Genomic DNA, 15,369 nt, shown 5'->3' with positions numbered 1-15,369 from the left:
GTCTTAGCCATATTTAAGCATTACTGTGGCTTCAAAGAAGCTATTGACTCTGAAGTGGTGGGTTTTGATTTCGTTGACTCTTTTTTTTTTTTTTACTGCTTGGATTTTAATTGTGATGCAGAAGTTATAGTAACAAACATTTGGTTTTGTACAGACATTATTTCCACTCTGGTAGACAAGCTCAATAAAGGTCAAATCTAAAAATAAAAATAATAAAAAAAAATAAAAATAAGAGGGTGGTGGGGATATTCAGCCACATGCCCCAGTAAAATGTCCTGGATTCTCTTGTGCTTATCTACAGATTTGTCTGGAAGTTCCTACGCCCTGAATATTTAGCCTTCTTCTATAGAGCTGGAACCAGCTAATTGGGATGAGACCAGCATTCATGATGGATCGGTCCCTAAAGCATTGCAGGAGAGGGCTGCCATTTAGAAGGATCCAGCTGAACACCGCAGGCTCTCATGGAGTCTGTAAAGAAAGTGAGTGGAAGAGGTTGCCCAGCCAGAGGGTGGCATGGCATGCTTCTGACCCCAGGGCTCTAAGGGACACGCTACACAGATGCCTTAGACTCTTCTGGGCTTGGCAAATATTGAGGAAGTCCTGCAGGCATATTTCTATATGAACTCCACTTGGCCTCAAGGTACACTCGTATAATGAGGCTATTCTTATATCAATGTGCGTCCAAGCACTCCTATTCCAAAGGCAGCTGGGTCCAGCATCAGGACCCACAAAATGAGAGTCAGGTCACACAGCTCACCAGGAAGGGAAAAGGAAAAGAAAAGATGTTCTCAGGTTGCCAAGGCTTCTGTTGTGGAATGTTGTGGCAGGCGAAGCTGGGGCTCCTTTATATACTTAATCTGTTCCATTTCCAGCTGACACAACTCAACAGTGTATGACACAGCACCACTTAATAAGCCTCACTTTCAACTTCGGGAGAGGGATGATGAAGCTGGGGGAGGGAGGGAGACAAGGGAGGGGAGTAGCTGAGCCGAGAGATGAAAATGATAGGGCTTTATTTTAAAACAGAAAGTCTGTTGTCAGTTTAGATTATAGACTAAGCAACCAGGACAGGTCCTTGGAGGTTAGAGACATCGCCCAAGCGCGGCAGACTCTCCGGTACAGAGGCACTGAGCTGGAAGAAGCCAAAGCCTTGCTTGAGGAAGTCGGGTAGCTGTGCATATCAGGTCAAAATAACATTTATCGTAGCTTCTGGGGAGTGATGGAAGCCAGGAAAAGCAGTTGTTCCTGACCTGGACAGTTGCCCAAACTTGCCTCTCTAAATAAACAGTAACTCCCCTGAAAGCAGAGAGCATGACCTCTTACCTCTGTAAAAACTCTATCACACCGTGCTGCTCTGCCAGAGATATCTCTTCCACCCAAGGGTTTGTCATCATTCCCAGCGAGAATGAGAACACATGGAAATATAGAGTGCGCTGGAGCCTTAGGAGTCAAGGAATTGGATTTTAGTATTTCATCCACTGGAAAACTGGGAACAGAGAAGTTAAGGAAAATTGCAGATAGTGAGACCACTCTTAGCAGTTCTTAGTCTTCATTCTCTGCTCCTCTAACGACACCTTGTTGCCTCTCAGATTGTGTCTTCACATAGCTTCAGAGGCATCTGTCCACCCACCCATCCATCCATCCACTCATCACTACTCCACCCACTCACCTATCTACCCCCATCCATCCACCTCTCTACAATCCACGGCGTCCACCCACGTACCATCCATCCATTTGCTCAGCCCCTTATCTGTTCAACCATCCTTGCTTCCAACTTCCCTCTGTCAGCCTCATTCCACCTCCATTGTTTCTTCCCTTTCTTCTTCAAATACTAGGCCATGTGGAGGAGTGGCTATCAAAGCTCATGAGCACATGATGAATTACTTCGTATTGTGCCCAGTTCCTTGCATCCTCACTCCCGAGAGAGGAAGGAAAACACACACACATAGCTGAACCCCAGCCCACATGTGAAAGTTACAGTGTGGGCATAGCCAACTTGGCATTGATTGTAAGATGAGTCAGTAAGGATTTGATAAAGAATTTGAGAAAACATCACAGAGAGAGAGACAGACAGAGAGAGAGAGCGAGAGAGAGAGAGAGAGAGAGAGAGAGAGAGAGAGAGAGGCGGAGAGACCAAGAGAGAGAGGCAGAGAGACAGAGAGAGACAGAGAGACAGAGACAGGGAGAGAGGCAGAGACAGAGAGACAGAGACAGGGAGAGAGACAGAGAGACAGGGAGAGACAGAGACAGAGACAGGGACAGAGAGACAGAGAAAGAGACAGAGACAAGGACAGAGAGACAGAGACAGAGAGACAGGGACAGAGAGAGAGAGAAAGAGAGAGGTAACTGAATATTTTAATAAAGGACAGTGGCAAATCACATGATAAAGAAAAGCATTCTAGGCAAAGAGCCTGAAGACAACCTTCCTAAGATGCTCTTCTTTGGTGGACTTGGACACACTACAATTTTTTTGTTGGTTTTGATTTAATTTTGTAGCCCTTAAAATGAAATCCAGAGTCTTGTGCATGGTAGACCACTGACAAATGGTCTAACCTGAGTTCCTTCCTGCCCATGCTGCCCATTCTGTTTGAGTCCATCTGTCCCCAAGAACATCCCTTGAAGTACTTTTTCAGGGAGGCACAGTTATCCCATGACTGGCATGTATCCTTGGCCTCGGAAATAAGTTAATTGCTGGACGCCATCTGTGGCCTGGGAGTAGATCCCGCCTACCTGCCATTTATTCATGGAAGAACCTCATCTGGTGAAGTCTTGGCTCTTCTCATCACTATAACCTGGAATTTATAGGTGTTATCTGACTGATGTCTGTCTGTCCTACTCCAAATAGGAGTGAGCCTGTACAGACGGCAGAGCCTCTACATCATCAACAGGGGGAAGATCTGCCTAGAGACTGCAGGTAGACATGGAACCCAGTGGTGAGGGCAGGCACATGAGGGCACAGAAAGGAGTGTCTGCATGTGGCAGAAGTGGGCAGGGCATGGGCAGAGAGCTTTGCTTCTTTTCAAAACAACCGAAGAGATCCTTCACATCAGACCTAGATATCCCCACCTCCCTCTGAGCTGCTTCATCCGCCCTAACTTTTATGGGCATGTTTTCAACTTGAGTTTACAAATGAGGAGTTTTTGTAAGTTGCTTTCTACATCACTCCCAGAGGAGAAGTAAAAACATCATCTCCCTAGTACAGTGGTCCTCAACCTCCCAAATGCTGTGATGTTTTAATACAGTTCCCCGTGTTGTAGTGACCCCCAACCATTAAATTATTTTTGTTGCTATTTTGTAACTGTAATTTTATTAGTGCTATGAATCACAATGTAAATATCTGTGTTTTCTGGTCTTAGGTGACCCCTGTGAAAGGGTCATTTGACCCTAAAGGAGTCACAACCTACAGGTTGAGAACCGTTGCCCTAGATGGTTTTAGTCCTCAATTACCACTTCATAGGACTCGGGGCACATCCCCCACATCTCTAAGGAGTCCTTGTCTGGAGATCTATCTCCCATTCTACCCTGGAAACCTGTATTGGATGCTGTTTCTTGTAAGTTTGGAGAAAGGAGGGTTCTTTGGTTTTCAGTCCGCCCTCCATGGCAGCAGGACTATGAGGCAGGCATAACAGTAAGAAACCTGACTCATCCTGACTCATCATGCTTTCGTTCAAACACAGGAAGCAGAGAGAAAAGAAGAAGTTGGGTGGCCAGGTTATAAAGCCTCAAAGCCCACCCCCCAGTGACAACTTCCTCCAGCAAAGCTCCACCTCTTCAAGGTTTTATAACCTTCCCAAAGAACATCACTAACCCTGAACTGAGTGTTCAGGTACAAGGGGGACAGTCCTCATCAAGTCACCACCACTCCATGTGACCGTCACTCACTTCTGCATAGAATCCAGAATTTCAATCCAGACTCTCCTGAGCCTTCTCCCACTCAGTGCTGTTCCCCTAGATAGAGTGCCTAGTCTTGTAGTCCTCCTTGTTCAGACCCTCGGTGGTCACTGGAAACACCTCTCTGGTATCACATCTGTGCAGTGAGTTCCCAGGATGGACTCAGGCTCCTGGACCATCTTCTTCCTCACTCACTATCCAGCAGCTACCTGAATCTAGAGGTAAGCCTGCCCTTGGCAGCCATTGCTCTGTTCAGAACCCCTCTTCATCAGAACACCATGATCTCTCCCTGCTTGACCAGGGTCTGCTCTCTATGCTTCACACCCAGCACCCTTCCCCTGCTCTTGACACAAAGAGGAGACAGATTTCTCTGCTCAAGAGGCTAGAAACCATGGTGATGACCATGACTAAAGCACAGAGAAGGAGAGGGCCGCTAGAGACTGAGAGGAAAGGACTTTGATTGCATGGTAACGCATCAATTCCTTCTGTCTCAGAGCAGCTTCAAAGTGGAGAGTGTACACCCTATCTCCACTCTCATCGGAAGATATCGCTGTGGAAAAACCCCATGACCTTGTGCATATTGAAACAAGGAGTTCACGGATCTGTTTTTCTGCCCTAAATGACTGGGTTGAAAACTAGGTTTGTCAAATGTTTGTAGAGGGTCACGGGGTGGCAGAGGCGTCTCTGCGGTGCAGTCACTGAAGCACGGCTCTTCTAGTCAGTTCTAGATTCACCTATACTCCATTACTAGCTGCGTGACTGGGCTAGTCACTTAGTTCCTCAGCTCGGAACAATGCCCGAGAGACAGCTCCCACGGTGCCTAGCACTCAGTGAATACTCAGCAAAGAGTACTTCTCACGATGCCAGGCTCTGTGTTAGAGCCCAGAGAACTAGGCTGCAAGACAGCACAATTTATCACTGCTCCCACTCCCCATGTTGCCCACTTCCCTTTGTTGGTGAGCTCAGGAGGGCTCATGCAGGTGGATAACTGGGGGAGTTGGGAAAGAAAGAGGAAGCAAGGCTGGTGGAGGAGGGCAAATGAATTCCTGCATCTCACTCTTCTCTCCCCGAAAAGAAACAGCAGCAATCAGCCTCTCCTCTCCCCTAACTTGTTTCCATGGTTCCCACTCAGGCTGCCTCAAAAATCTGTCACACTTTTAGCATAATGTGTAGTGAGCACCACGCAAAAAGCTTGTGTCACCGGCAGAGTCTGGGCCAGGCCCTTCCTCCTGTTCCCTGGGGAGGCTTCTGGCCTCCGGGGTCAGGCTGGGCACCTGCAGCCTGAATCTCCTTTGAGGTCTCCACTCTGTCCAAATTACCTGTGCTCGCCAGGTCTCCCTCACAGGTGGACCCATTAATGGCGTTGCATGTACAGCCTGTCAGCTCGCTAATTACACCTTTCAGTGGTGAGCTGCCCGGTAGATTTCCATGCTTTCTGTTGGGTATCTTGATCCTTGCCATTGTCAGAAAAAGTTGCGCTGTGGCCTGGCTGTCAGCACAGAGATGATGGCTCTTGTTTTAGCTGGTCTTTTATTTGTCTTGTGGTCAACCAGCCTCAAAAAAAAAAGGTAGAAAGAGCATAGAGCTGGATGTAGAATTGAAAGTTCATTTTCCTCATTTATTTGTTGAGCATTTCTGAACAAATCATTTAACCTCTCTGCATCTTCAGCAGGGGGATGTTAAGAGGTACCCCATTTATGAGAGCATGTGTAAGGAAGTCTTTGGTATAGCTGTGAAGGAGAGTTTGCTATTCTTCCTCAATCCTGAATTGGGGCCATGGATTTGGACCTTGGTATATGCAGTTAGCCTACTGGGTGACTGAGCAAGTCCTTTAACCCCTCAGATCCACTGTTTCCCTGCTCACATGGGAATCTAGAAAAGCGATGTACACTTTATCTTCTAGGATTGCTGTAGGACCAACTCACGTCAAAGACACAATCAACTTGAAAAACACTAAGAGCTGCATATCAGTAAGGTGGTGGTGACATATAAATCGAGATTTCAAGAGGCTGGGGAGGAGTGGGTGAGAGCACTGGCTGCTCTTGAAGAGGACCCAAGTTCAATTCCCAGCACCTACACAGCAGCTCACAAACTTGTAACTCTAGTTCCAGAGGATTCAATGCCCTCGTCTGGCCCCCATAAGCCCATGGTACACATGCACATGTGCAACCAGATGTTTACGCACATGAAGGAAAAATAAACCAGTTTTAAAACAGAACCAGGAGGAAAGTGCATTTACAGAGCAAGCATGATGGAGCTGAGTCCACATCCCCAGGTCTTACTCAGGAAATCTCTGTGTGGGTGCCCGTGTCCATGTAACCCCAGTACTGTGGGGGACAGAGGCAGGAGGATAGCTGGGACTTTCTGGATGCCAGCATAGCTCTAAGTTCAGTAAGAAACTCTGTCTCGAGGAAATAAATCAGAGAGTAACTGAGCAGGACAGCTGATGTCTTCTCTGGCCTCTGCATGTGTGTGTGTACTTCTCTGTTTCTCCCTCTCCCTCCCCCCCTCCCTCCTCAGTCTCCCTCTCCCTCATAAAAGATGAGAAATAGAAAATAATGTAGATAGAAAATTGATAATAGGTAGATAATAAATGAAAGATAATGTATAATAAAAATAAAAGATGGATCTATAGATCATGAATGAGATATAGGTAATAGATAATAAATATTGATGATAAGTAAATATACAAAATATAGATAGTATACAGAAATAGATAAGTGAGAGACAATAAAGATAGATATAGACACAAGGATATATGAATATTATAAATGATAAGAAAAGATAGATAATATAGATGGATTGTTGATGCATAGATATATATGATTCACAGATAGTAGAGTGATACTAATAGAAAAGAGATAATACAGATATATGAGAGATGGAAAGAGAATAACAATAGTTAATAAATGATAGGTGGCTAATAGATAATTCACAAAAGATATATAGATGATAAGATATATAGGTAATGGGTACATATGAGAAATAATAAAGATAAATATATGCAAATGAGATGCAAAATAGATAATAAAGACAAATAAAAAGGAAGATGACAAGTGGATGAGGATAGATGGGTGTACATTATGTGTGATAGGAGAAAGAAAGAAATGAGAGAGACGGGTTAGATGGGAGATGGATAGACATGATGCATGATAGGAAAAACAAAGAAATGAAAAAAGAGATTAGATGAGAGAGAGAGAGAGAGAGAGAGAGAGAGAGAGAGAGAGAGAGAGAGATTAGATGAGAGAGGTAGACAGACCAGTGTTTCAGTGTTTCTGTGGAGGACCACTCATGCAATTACAGACAGACAATTCTCACTGTCCCATCTGCAAGCTGTGGGCCTAAGAGAGATGTTGATGTGCTCTAATCAAAGCCACTGGCTCCAAATCAGGGCATCCATGGGTATAAACCTCAGTTTGAGTCTAAAAGCTCCAGAACCAGGAGTGCTCATATCCAAGGACACAAGTCAGTCACAGAGAGATTTGTCCTTCCCCTAATCACCACTCTAACTAGCCCTCAACACATCAAGTGGTGGCAACAGGAGGGAGACCTTGGCTTATCCTTTCAACATCAGTGTCTGCCAGAGCCAGCTCTTGGCTAACCCTCAAGTAACCCCTTAATGTTGGTCTGAGCAACCCCTGGCCCAGTTGAGTTAGCACATAAAATCGTCCAGTGTCCCTGAGCCCAGATAGGAATCAGCTCGGCATGGTCTCATGGGCACCCATCTCCCCTGTTCGAGAGCAAACACCAGCAAGATCTGCTACAAAACACCCAAGAGGAGCGGGGCAGCCAAGGCACAAAGGCTCTGAGCACACAAGTACTGGAGGAGCTGCTTGTGAGGGCGTGCGACTCAGGTCTTGACTTAGAACACAAGAATAGATCCCTGGGGATGGTGCTGCTAATGCCTCTGCCTCTGCCTCTGCCCCTGCCCCTGCCCCTGGCCCTGCCCCTGCCCCTGCCCCTCCCCTCCCCCTCCCCCCCCTCCCCTCTCCCTCTCCTTCTCTGTACTGGCTGGTTTTGTGTGTCAACTTGACACAAGCTGGAGTTATCACAAAGAAAGGAGCCTCCCTTGTGGAAATGCCTCCATGAGATCCAGCTGTAAGGCATTTTCTCAACTAATGATCAAAGGGTGAGGATCCAGCCCATTGTGGGTGGTGCATTCCCTAAGCTGGTGGTAGTCCTGATTTCTGTAAGAGAGCAAGCTGAGCAAGCCAGGGGAAACATGTCAGTAAATAACATCCCTCCATGGCCTCTGCATCAGCTCCTGCCTCTAGGTTCCTGCCCTGTGTGAGTTCCTGTCTTGACTTCTTTTGGTGATGAACAGCGATGTGGAAGTGTAAGCTGAATAAACCCTTTCCCTTCCAACTTACTTCTTGGTCATGATGTTTGTGCAGGAATAAAAATCCTAAGACCCTCTACCCCCTCCCCTTCTCTCCTTCTCTCTCTTCTCTTCTCTTCTCTCTCTCTCTCTCTCTCTCTCTCACACACACACACACACACACACACACACACATACACACAGGGCATATGGGGGAGGAAGGGAGAGAGAGAGAAAGCAAGAGAGAGCATTTATAGCAAGCTTACAGATAAGAGTGGGAGATCGTGGGCTCTAACTGTTTCCTAGCCCTGTTCTCTCAGGCCTGCATTGCAGTGAGTAGGATGGAGAGCTGAGAGGCAGGAGAGTTGTGAGCCAGACATGGGTCTTCGAAGGCAGCACAGAGCTCACCAGTACAACAGAAAGACTCCCTGACTACTTGCTAGGGTCCAGACATTGGACCCCACACTTCAACGGCTCCTCCTGTCCTCCAATCCCACCAGTTCTAAGAAAGCATTATTAACATTCGCACTCAACAGTGGAGAAACAGCTGAGGTTGACGGTCTGGATGACTACATCTAACTAGGACAGAGCTCGTATGATGCTCAAACCATGAAGCAGCTCTGCTTATAGTTCTCTGTGTGTGAGGCCTGCCCCACTGCTTTCCCTGGGCTAAGCCTGGGGTCCCACATAGTCTAGGATGCTTTTATTTTTTTTAAGATGAGAAATCAAACACAGAGCATTCAGGCAGTTTTCCTGGGCGGTTTCATATCTAGTCAATACGTCTTACACCTTTTAAAAAAAGTAACTCTTTACTTAGCTTTTTGTGGATTTTATTCAATGTAATTTAATTATATCCACCCCTGACTCCACCCCCCCTCACTCATCCCAGTCCCACCCTACAGAATTTGAGAAAGTTTTTAACAGCCATACTTCAGTCAGGGGATTAAGATCTAGACTGTATAAAGGACTGCAAATATTAGACACAAAAAATTCAGAACTTCCAATTAATAAACTGGCTAACGGAATGAGTGGATACTTCTAAGAAGATGAACTATGAATGCCCAATAAACATTTTTCAACAGAATCCAGTATCGTTAGCCATCGCAGAAATGAAAATTCATACTACTTTGAAATTCCACGTCACCCCAGTAAGAATGATTGCCACCAAGCAAACAAGTGGTAACAAACGCTAGCAAGGATGGAGGGAAAGAGGAGCCCATGTTTGATTATGACCAGAGCACGAACTGGTGCAGCCATTTTGTAAGTAGGAGAGATTAAAAGAGAGCTACCATATGACCCAGTTATAGCAACGCTGGGCACACACCCCAAAGGACTCGACATCCTACCATGAAGACAGTTGCTCATCCCTGGTGATTGTTGCACCATTCACAAGAGCAAGGTAATGGAAACGGCCCGAAATGCCCATGAACACATGGATGAAGATGGGCTACACATACACAGTTCAGTTATACCCACCTATACAGACAACGAATGTATTCTTGCCTCTTGTTCATTGTATGTGAAATGATCATCAGGTGGCTCCTTTGTTGAGGACTGCCAGCTAGCACAGAATGAGCGTACATACCTGAGGACCAGCACAGACAGAACACTTTGCTAGGCCCTATCATCTCATCCCCTTACCACGGTTCTGTGATAGACAGGAGAAGTCTGAGGTGTGGGGAGATTAGGTGAATGACCCAAGGTGATAAGAAAGAGGAAAAGCTGAGATTTGGACCCATTTGTGCACCTTCTATTAAACCCTCAGTGAGCCCTTCCCCCCGCCAAGAGCCTCAGTACACTCCCCCACCCCCCAAGAGCAGAGGGATATAGTCCCCAGGACCAGCCATCAGGGATAGGAGCTGGAGTGAACAGCACGGTAGGCAAAGATATCCTCAGACACACAATATCGTTCCCTTCAGAGAAGCAAAGAAATCATTCCACTGTCTCCGGGTAGTCCTCTAATGAGTGTGAGTGCACACGCATACAGAGAGAGAGAGAGAGAGAGAGAGAGAGAGAGAGAGAGAGAGAGAGAGAAAGAGAGAGAGAGAGAATGGGGATTCTCTGCACCCTGGCTGGAAGAATCAGACCATGTGACTCCCAGGGTGCAGCCCTCACTAGCTGCTACTAGCTCCTTCCCCAGATGTCACCATCAGAGCCATTGATCACCAGGTCAGCCCTCATCCTTTCTGACAGCACAGCAACACTCCTCACTTCACCTCTGAGGGTCCTGTCTCTCTCGATGGACTCTGCTGGACAGATAGTGAAAGTGAAGGCCACAGCAAGCCCGTCCTCCACCCAAGGACTCCCACACTGGAAAGAAAATACATTTCATAATAAGAAGCAACGCGGAGGCCCAAGAGAAAAAGCACAGCCTCTCCTACCAGCAGCTGCACGGTCCTCTTGTGTCACTGAGGACATACCCAGTGCTGTGCATGTGAAGATGCCTGGATCTGGATTCAAGTCTCGGTTTTGCTGTGTGTCCCCAAGCAGTTTCTTTTCTTCAGGCTTTTACCTCCTCTGCAAAATCAGGAGATTGGACTACATACCACTTGGGCTCTAAGAGTCACCATGACCAGTGGCAATTTCCACTGCTCCACAGGAAGCAGAGTTAGTAATAACAGAAGGACAGTTAGTAATAACTGCAAAAGCCCAGCTCTTCCCTAGAAGCAGGCACAGCTCCCTCCTGCGGGATCACAAGGGAAGAGCAGGTACCCACTGCCCTGACTTAGGACAAATCTTGTTTCTGCCAAAGTTGCTGCTTCAAAACAGGGGTTCAGTATAGGAAGGTGGATGGGTGGATGGATAGATGGACAGATGTGGATGGAAGGATGGATGGATGGATGGATGGATGGATGGATGGATGGATATGTGAACTGACAGAAGGACATATAGGTAGGCAGACAGAATGGTCAGATAGGTGGATGGCTGGATGGACCAACAGACAGACAGATGGACAGATAAGCCTGATTGAATTTATGTTTCTCTTCCACCACCATATTCTGTTCCAACCCAAGGATACCTCCCCCCAAGACTACATTCAAGGCCCCAACTGACCCCATGCCACACACGTAGGCGAGCGTTTCCTTAGGTGCTCTGGTCTTGGCTTCCCCACCCTGCCCTGCTGGCTAAATGCCCTCTGTGCAATGAGGAACCCTTTTGCTAGCTGATAATTAGCTATGGAGAAAGCCAATTAAAAATAGAAGCCAGATTAATAAGAGGGTGCAGGTGTACTGTTGACTGCAGATGTACAATGAATTGCTTTAATTTGTGAAGAAACCTCTTCTAGTCTTAAGAGATGGATGCCTCCAGACACTCAGCTCAGAACAAATTCTTGCTTTCCGCTTTTTTTTTAAAAAAAGACAGGATCTCTGTGTAGCCCAGGCTAGCCTTGCAGTCATAGCAATTGTCTTACCTTAGCATCCCCCTCCCCCAACACTCCTGAGAGTTAGGATTACAGGTGTGAGGAATTCCAGGCTAATTTCCCACGTTAACCAACATACCAGTCAAACATCTGCACAGCTTTCTGGGTGTCAGGATCGCTCCTCCTTTGAGGCACACAGCAGAGATGAGGCAGCTGCTCAAGTGGCCCCTGCAACATCTATAGAAACAGGGGCTTCTGTCTGCTGTCACGAGGCACTGGCCTCTGTTGGCAGGGAACTAAGGAGACTATCTTGTGGGCATATGAGGGTGCCTGTGACTGAAATTGTGTGCATTGCATTATAAATGTCTTCCCTCCTCCCCTTCATTCTGGTGACAAGTCCAGGATGCCTGAAGACTTAGCCAGACAACTCCTGACCATCTAAGTCTGAGAATGGAGCTGGGAACACTGATTCTGTCTGTGGTTACCAGATAAAGCTAGTGGTTAGACCACAAGCTTAGAATCAAAGGTATTTAGGTTCCAATCCCCTGGCCACTCCCATCTGGAAAGAGATTTGACAAGGCTGAGGGATGGCTCCATGGGCAATGGTGCTTGCAGCCAAGCCTGATGATCTGAGTTTAATCCCTGGAACCCACAAGGTAGGAGAACGTTGACTCCTAAAAGTTGTCCTCTGACCTCCACTTGTGTACTGTGGCATATGAGTGTGTGCACATGTGTGCATGCACACATACACACACACACACACACACACACACACACATACACACACGAAATAAGTAAATAAATGAGACAATAAAATGTGCCTTGCCCTAGTCTATGATGTGTGAAGGTGCTTGTCACCACCATCAGCATCAGTCTGTCCACAGACTTGCAACTTCTGAGGAGACAGGGACCACATGGAAATCTGTGTAACAGCTCCTCAAACAGTGACGGGAAGACTGGCAAACGTAGGCCTGTGAACCACACTCAGGCCAGGTTTCCAGAAGTGTCCCCTCTACTTTGCAGGAGTAAGTCTCTGCTGTAAAATCTCCTATGTTTCCTCTCCACCAAAAGTCCTTGTTGCCCTGTGCACAACAAACAAAATCAGGAGGAAAAAAAGACAACAGAAAGAGCAAAGTCTGAGCTGCTGGGAGATCGAAGCTTCTCCTGGCGGGTGGGGCCTCCGGGTAGGGTGTTGTGGGCATTCATGCCTCCAGGTGGGGATTCAGGAGGTGCTGGTGATATTAAATGCCGATTACTCTTGGGGCACAGAAGTTCTGTGCTGTGGCACCCCACCCCCCGAAACGCCTGACTGCTTAAGCATCGCTCTGCAAATGTTTATTTTTTCCCCATGAATCTTTAATCAGGTACCTTGAAGAAGCACATAGCAGCCATCTCCAGAGAGCTGCCGGAGATGGCTTGATCAGTTCTTTTTGTCACACAGGGCAGCGGCAGTATGGGTACCCCCTGCTTTCTGTGTACCCCACCCCAAGACCTCTATAACACTGCACTGAGCCAGCATGCCCCCATCGTGTCCCCAGATAGTCAAGAATCTCAAGGGGATTCCAGATGTCTGGGTGTGGTGGTCGATAATGGCCTTTGTTTTTCCTGGCACACCACCTGTGGATCACGGTCTCCAGGTACCCAGCCCAGCCCTGTCTCCACTCTCACCTAGAAGGGAGCCTTTGAACACTTGAAAATCTGAAGTGGATTTTTATACTTCTTCTTGGCTGCCTTTCTGTCTTATCTCAAAATCTGTCTGTCTATCTGCAAAGACCGAAGAGCCCAGCTCTTGCCTTGTCTCACTCCACTTTTGGCAGAATATGTTCCCCAAGAGACTTGGAGATTTAACCTGCTAGGAGCAGGAGGCTGAGGAGGGGCTGCTCTGGAACTCCCAACAAAAGGGAAGCTTTTCCCCATACCCCTCTACACACAACTCCCGGCAAGCTCTGCTTCAGGCAGCCTCCTGACTTCCACCTCCCCCTCACTTATCCCTGGCCTCCTGGGATTATGGGGAAAGCCATTACCTCAGGATTAAGCTTCAGTTTGATTCTCATCAAAGACTCTGGTCACTGAGTATTTGCTTAACACCAGACCTTTCAGGCCCCATCAAATTTAACAAGGCCTGACAGATTTGGGATTAAACAGAGAAACCCAGACAAATCCATACTTTCATAGGAGCCCCTAGTGACTGCAGCAGGACAATCAGGGTTCTAAAGAAGCAGGCGCTACAGTTAGCGCCTGCATTGTGCCACCATGATGACAGCCCAGCTTCCCAGCCGCAGGCCCTGACCTCTGTCCGGCTCCCCACTCTGAATCCCATCTTTTTACTCTAGTGAGTGAGGAGGCTCAGCTCCTGTGTGTGCAATGCAGTCTTGCTGGGGGCTGGGAAAGCATGGTGTAGGATTCCAGGAGCTGGTAGTGGTGCCATGAGGAAGGAGGAGTCCGTCCCTCTGAGCTCCTGAGATGATTTCTAGCTCAGCTCTGCACTGTGACTAAAGCTGCCTGCCTCTCCCCAGACCCTCGCTCCAAGAGGGGTTTCGCTGGAGTATGACCTCTGTGTAGCAAGCAGATCCAGCACAGCCAGGCAGATCCATCTCAGGAATCCCTTTGCTGCGCACGTCATTGATGAGAAAACACACCCTATTAGACAACTTAGGAGCTACAAAGTAGGTGTCAAGTCAGCCTTGCTATAATGTGTGACCTGGGGTTAACTCTAAGACACCCAGCTCCCTCATCTATAATACGGGAGTGTTGGAGTACAAATTACTTACCTCAGAAAGGTGTTAGACTGGGGTTGGGGATTTGGCTCAGTGGTAGAGCGCTTGCCTAGGAAGCGCAAGGTCCTGGGTTTGGTCCCCAGCCCCAGGGGAAAAAAAAAAGGTGTTAGACTGATAGTAACCCTATAAAATTTCCCAGAACTCCTTTCTTTGGTTCACATGTGCACGAGTGTGGCGCCTATCTAGGTCAGAAGAGGGCATCAGATCCCCGGATGCTAGAGTCACGGGCTCTAATAAACAGCCTGAGGCAGGTGCTAGGAACTGAACTCCGGTCCTCTGCTGAGTTCATCTCTCCAGCCCTCAACTAGTTTCTGTCCTCTTTCCTTCTTACTTGTTTACAAGATCCATTTAGTTTAAAAATTGAAAGGAAAAAAAAAAAAAACAGAACCCAAACTCATATACCTCATTCTCTTGACTTTTGTGTTTCTACCGGAGCAAGCACAAGGTATCTTTTCCCTACTGAGCCCCTAAAAAAGTTCAGAGCTGCGTGAGAAACGACACACAACAACTCCCCCCACCCAGAAGTAGCAGTTGTTCCAGTACTCTGAGGCCTGCTGTCTGATTTCTCTCAGGCTGTCTGCCCAGTTCCCTTTGGTAGCAGCTAATTTACACCATTGCCTTTCCACCCCAAGAGCCTGGCTTAGGCTCAAACTTCATCTTTAGAAACGGGGAACTTGGAGAAGGGGGTGCCAGGGAGGCCCCACTTGGACTTTTATTGCGATAACAAAGAGGAAACAATGGCTGATGTTTACTGAAAATTAATTTTTTGGAAATTACTTTGTCATTTGTTTTACTCTTCTTAATTAAAATTTACTTGGTGAAGAGAACACCCCATAAATTAACTCAGATACAACAGCAAATTAATTAGCATTTAGTGACTAGACATTACTCACAGACTGGACAAATTGCTTTCAGGCTTTTGCCTGGATTTGGTGAAGTGGGTGGGGAAAGGGAGGGTCTGGGTGCTGAGTGAGTGCATTTGGGACTGGTGCTCCCCCAAGTTCTGGCTCATGTCTCTCTGT

The sequence above is a fragment of the Rattus norvegicus genome, chromosome 8 (assembly GCF_036323735.1).
Source record: "Rattus norvegicus strain BN/NHsdMcwi chromosome 8, GRCr8, whole genome shotgun sequence".
NCBI lineage: Eukaryota > Metazoa > Chordata > Mammalia > Rodentia > Muridae > Rattus > Rattus norvegicus.
The sequence above is the reverse complement of the archived record's forward strand: the minus strand, read 5'-3'. Positions refer to the sequence as shown.